This window comes from Fukomys damarensis, unplaced genomic scaffold (assembly GCF_012274545.1).
Source record: "Fukomys damarensis isolate Sample0158 unplaced genomic scaffold, DMR_v1.0_HiC HiC_scaffold_22, whole genome shotgun sequence".
Lineage (NCBI taxonomy): Eukaryota > Metazoa > Chordata > Mammalia > Rodentia > Bathyergidae > Fukomys > Fukomys damarensis.
The window spans coordinates 2,158,384-2,163,967 of record NW_022900934.1 but is presented as its reverse complement, the minus strand read 5'-3'; the positions used below and the strand labels follow the sequence as shown (position 1 = coordinate 2,163,967).

The 5,584-nt window shown below is 53.3% G+C and overlaps 1 long non-coding RNA gene across 1 annotated transcript in view; it reads right to left on the bottom strand.

The window, feature by feature from the left end:
- Positions 1 to 2,428, bottom strand: part of LOC109118500 — a 3,301-nt gene extending 873 nt beyond the window's left edge. Inside the window, exons 1-2 of the long non-coding RNA XR_002025834.2 lie at positions 1,710 to 2,428; positions 1,228 to 1,308 (exon numbers count right to left, since the gene is read on the bottom strand). This is a non-coding gene — a long non-coding RNA (uncharacterized LOC109118500). The remainder of the gene's footprint in view (positions 1 to 1,227; positions 1,309 to 1,709) is intronic.
- Positions 2,429 to 5,584: the final 3,156 nt, after the last annotated feature.

Here is a 5,584-nt window from a genome sequence, read left to right as displayed (position 1 = left end):
CCCCCTCCCTCCCTCCTCTCCTCTCTCAGACTCCGTCTCTGGAGCACACACGGTCCTCCACCATCCTCTCCCTCTGTCACTCCTCTCTTCCCCGGGACAGTAAGCAGAACGCCATAGGGGCTGTTACCTGGCGGAGTCTGCACACTGAATGCAGGTGTTGCACACAAATAAAGGGTCGTTGCAGCACCTACCACCTGGATCCTTGTACCAAAGGTGGGAAAATTGTTCTGAGCGGTGACCAGTGCCAGAGAGAAAGCAGGAAACCAGGTCAAGAGCAAGTGGGACACCGAGGACTTTGGATGATTTGCAACCCAGGACATGAAGGACCTGGGCAGTGAGCAGGAAGGGGACACGCTAGGACGCTGTCACTTCCAAATTGGCTTAGAGGCACCTGCGGCGATGCCCTGGGGAGGCCCTGGTGTCCAGAAATTATTTTTCTGACTGGCCTGTGGGAAACTAGAGCAAAGGTCTGATGAGCTGCTGCAGGCAAGACAAGGGACAGAGCCACCGGCCTGTCTATGGTGGGTGACAGTAATTTGTCCATTTCCTGGTCTGTTAACCTTTACAGTCTTGTTTTAAAGCCGTCACTTTTAATCTGCCTTCACCACATGGGCCCACAACCCAGGTGCCAAACTGAATATACAAATCAGATGGAAAAACAAACACACCCCTCCACACAGGGCCAAAGCAGCTTAATACCCACACGTATAAGGTGGAATTCTCCTGCAGCCCCGGATGCATGCAATGACATTCTCCTGTTTAGTATTTGTTTCCTTTCATAAAACCACTAAATTCCGTGGCTTCCTGGAAGAGGTTTTTTAAAACAAAAATCCAAAAAGCTTTTTATTCTACTCATGAGAGTACGGTTTTGAAAACCCGTTTGATACCCCAAACCCATTATTTCTGATTTTCCCATAAATTATCTTTCTCATAGACTTTCAAAAAACAGATGTAAAACCTAACGTGTTCGTGCAGAAAGGGTGAAGCTAACAGGCTGAGATGCTTGGCAGCCGGGAAATGAGCAACGATGTCATGGGATTAGGTAAAAAATGCACGGCTGAAGGGCCAGGGATTTAGCTCAGTGGTTCCGGTGCCTGCCTCGCAAAAATGCATGGCTATTTTTAAGGAGTTTTTCTGGCATGTGGCTCATGGTGGCAGCTGAGAGGGGAGTGGAGGATGAATCGTGTTCCTCAAACCTGGACCAGAGAGCTGCCGAGCGCCCTTTACCTGGGTCAGGTCACTCTTGGAGACTGTCCTGGCTCATGGGGAGTCCTCATCCTCGCGAAGCAGAGTGGCTTGGGAAGTTTTCTGGAGGGACAGGAAATGGGTGTCTTTGTCGGGCAAAGAAGGGGGCTCTGTCTGACGCTGGGTTGCAAGGGCCTGAGCCTGCCTGGACCTACCCAGTGCCCGACAGGGCTGGGTTCCCTGCCCCCCATGCTGCCTGTGCCCACTCCCGCACCCGGGTCTGTGCCTGCCTTCGCTCCCTCCCTCCCTCCTCTTCCACATCCCTAGAATTGGAGGGGTTGGGCTTCATGCTCCACCAGTTTAAGCCAAGCCCATGCCCCCTTTGTATCTCTGCCCCCCATTCCCGATGCGGTGCTTGCTGCTGGGCAGGCCAGGGCTCGACAACAAGCTGAAGCCACAGCTGCTGGCAGAGCTCGATGAACCGGTCTGGCAGGCACACCTACCCTGGCTGAGGGCAAACTTACTTTCACGACGTCCAGGTTCCCAGCGGGTGTCCTGGTCTTCTCGAGAAAGTGTTCACAGATTCACCGTCAAGGGGGCATCGCAGCTGCCCTTCTCAGAACAGAGCCAAAGGGCCTGTCTGTGGGTACAACCCACAGAGTGGCTTTCCCTGGCCGACACACTGGCCTTTTCTTATCCATGTAGAGCTGCGACCACCATAGTCAGCACCCACGAGGCCTGACCTGTCTTCCGGAACCTGAACAGAGTCCAGCCCAGAGCCCAGAGATCCCCTGCAAGGTGACTGTCTCGTGGTGCATTTGGAGCTGTAGCCCAAATCTGGGATTTGTTGCTCTTTATCCTTTATTCTCTCCATGTTGCTCTATGCTGTGGGAACATTCAGTGCAGGCAAGGACATGGCTCGTTCCGGCTCATACTGGCTCGTTCCAGCTCACACTGGCGCCTCGCTTTATTCAGCGGGTGGGGTGCCCTGCCCTGCACTGATCCGACCACCTGTGCTGAGTCACCACTCTGTGGCTGGGGGGTTGTGGTCAGCAGGCTGCAGGTGTCACAGTTGATTCTCTGGAGGCCTTTGCCAATGAAGCTATCACATGTCGGGGGCCGAGCATGACCCCCTGTGCTATTGAGCAGATGGCCGAGTTCTGTGTGCAGGGCCAGGCCTGGCATCCGGGTCCCTGGCAGTGGCTGCAGCATTTGCTCTGTGGCACCTGCAGCAAAATGCACCCTGTGGAAGCCAAGCTGAGAAGCCTCACGTTTCTGGGGGAAAGAGCAGCACCAGACACCAAGCTCAGTGAGTGCCAGGGACTCCATCTTACGCTGGATCACAGACCGGCTCCCCTCTCGCGTTGTGGGGCTGCACAGACCCTTGAAAGCATCATGTGCCCAGGGTGTACACATGGGGCTTCCAGTCATTCCTATCAGTCCACTGAGGGAGCCCGTCAGAGTCTGTCGTCGATTCAAGTCCAGGCACAGGTGAACATATTAAAGCTTCTTGTTGTTGGGTGCACTCGTCCCTGTGAATGAGAGGAGGAAAATTATCCACTGAAAAGACTTGGCTTCTTCCTCTCCTGGACCCTGCTGGGCACTTCTCCCAGGGCAACCTCTGCCTAGTGATACTTTGGCTCTGATTTTGCAACAGGCTCTCTCCAGTACAGTGCAGGCAGCCTGAGTCCAGTGCTGCAGGGGTTTTGTCCACGTGTGTGTGTGTGTGTGTGTGTGTGTGTGTGTGTGTGTGTGTGTTGTTTCAGTCACCCTAAAGCTGACATAGATGCCAAAGGCACAGGCTGTGGTAGCCTCACCCTGAAAGTCATGTTTGAACCTAGCTGGGGAGGTAGAGAAGCTGAAAGGAAGATGAACAATGAGCCAGTGAGCCCTAAGACACGCACCACATTCCCTGCAGACTCCAGGAGACCCAAACACCCCTCTCCCTGGTAGTAGGATACAAAATAAACGAGCTGAGGCCAACCTGGCTTACCTTTTATTTTCACGAATCCAGCATACTTTTAGGTCTCTTTACGGTATATCTCTGAAGATGCTTCTTTGTACATCCTTGTTGTTTGAGTTGAGTCTGTGAATTCTCCACTTTACTTGGCACTTTTAAAAATTTTGTTTTCTCTCATTGTGGTTTTGTAAAGGTGTTTCGGATGTTAAACATAAGGTTGATTTGGCAAGCTTGGGCGCATAGCTACTCACATATGTAATCCCAGCACTCCGGGAGTCTGAGGCAGGAGGATCACAAGTTTGAGCCCAACCTGAGCAACTTAGCCAGACTCTGTTTTAAAATTAAAAATGAAACAAAAAGGGCTGGGAATGTAGCTCAGCATGAAGCCCCTGGGTTCAATCTCCAGTGCTACAAAAAGAGAGAGAAGAGCAGAGCAGAAGGGAGAGAGGGAGAGAGGGAGGGAGAGGCTCCAGTCTGGTACTCACTGGTTAGCTTTGTCAATTTGGATGCTACCGAGTGAAAAATGCTTCATTCCAGTGTCGTGGTTTAGACCTGGGATGGAGAACCTCTCCGAGCTTTCAGGGCTCACAAACAGCCGATGTGGCATGCACGCCGCCCTAGGCTCACTGCCTCTGGTTTAGACCCTTAGGTCTTATCTAAAGATTCTCTCCCTTTCCCTGAGTTACAAACAGCCCACTGCAGGGAGGGTCTGGGAGTGTTTTGACGTCACATGTCACATTTAGGTCTCTGTTCCCATGGGCTGTGCCTTTGCATTGGTATGAGGTAGGGATTACACATCTGTCTCAGGACCCCTCATTCTCTCCTTGGTCTGCAAGGTCATTGGCCATTTCTTCTACAGAGAACTTGTCCTTAAGGAGCAGCCAGCATCCCCTCTGTGTTGTGCACAGCACAGATGACCCTGAGCCACTGGCCACACCAGGCAGGTAAATGCTGGCATGGATCGGAGGGTTTTACTTGCCCAGCAAGCATAGGCTCTGAGAGAGATGTTTCTTGGGCACCTGCTCCCAGTTGGTTTTTACTCTGTCCTCCGCCTCTTCTCGTCTCCTTGAAGAAGCAGAGTTTTCTGCTCTTCCTGCTCCACTCTCTGATGCTGTTTCATATCCCCAGCCTGCATAACAGCCCTAGTCCTGACCCCACTGCCTCAGCTAGCAAACATGTCCTAGGGAAGGTGTAAGAGGAGCCACTTAGAGGGGCCCGGCTGAACTGCAGACAGCGAGTGTGGGCTTTCTCCGGTTTCCTGAGCAGCTGTCTGAAGGCTGTGCAGACGCTGCCCCCTGGTTGCACACGGGTCCCGTGGCACCCGTCTCCTTAACGTGCCAGGTGCCCAGATCTCACCCTCGCTGTTCCCCGAGAAGCATGCTAGCCCCTCTGTGGAGCATACGCTGCTCTTCCTCACCTCCATGCAGTGTCAGCGGCAGTCATCTCTAAACTCTGTCTCTGTGTGAAACCCAGGGTGTAGCACTAAAATCTTGGGGGAAAACTTCAAAAGAAGAAAATCTAATGAGCTGGCTTCCTAGACCACCAAGGAAATAATTAGTCCCAAGACATTAAAAGGAGAACAGCTTGCATGGGGAGAAATCTGTAGCGGTGGCTGGCCTGGCCCCTTCTGCGCCTGACCCTGGAACTTCTACTCCTGTGTGCTATGCCCACCTCTGGGGAGCGCTGGGTTTGCAGCGTTTCTGCTCCTTGCAGCGTCTGTGCTGCCCTTGAAGCTCAGAGCAGGGGTTTGGGGGCCAAGCCTCTTCTGTTACGTGGTTCCTGGGACATCACTTTCTTAGACATGTAGCAGAGAGGTTTGCATACTCTAGGTGCCCTGCGGTGGTTGCATGACCTCGCCTCCGATGCAGCTGTCATCCTACAGAGCCAGGACAGGTGTGCACAGAAGTGGGACACACACGTGTATGCACGTGCACCACCCCTCCACACACACACACACCACCACCACCACCACCACCCCAAATGGGTGTGGTACCTTGGGAAATGCACTTGGTCTTGGTCTGCACTTCCTGGCAAAGGACTTCTAAAACCCTCAGCGTTTCCTGGGCGTGGCTGTCTTCTCTCGTTCATAAGGAGCCCCTTCCACCACACCAGAGTCTGTTACCCGGGTGCAGCCACAGAGTGGCTTTCTTCCACCAGGAAGACCAGCGCCAGCCACTGACCTCCTGGAAAGGAAAGGAAGGTGTGGGGCTGCATCCCCAGCCGGGTTCCAGCTCTTCTTATTTAAGACAGGGTCTCGCAAACTCCAATTTGCAATCCTTCTGCCTCAGCCTCCCAGAGTGCCCCCAACCTCCCCTACCCCCAGCCTGCATGGCCTCCACATGTCCAGGCCTGGGTTGGATCTTTTACATAGACATAAGCACCCCGTGTGTCGGAGTGTGGAAAAGATGGACTGTCCCCACCCTTGAGCTCCGGGAATGG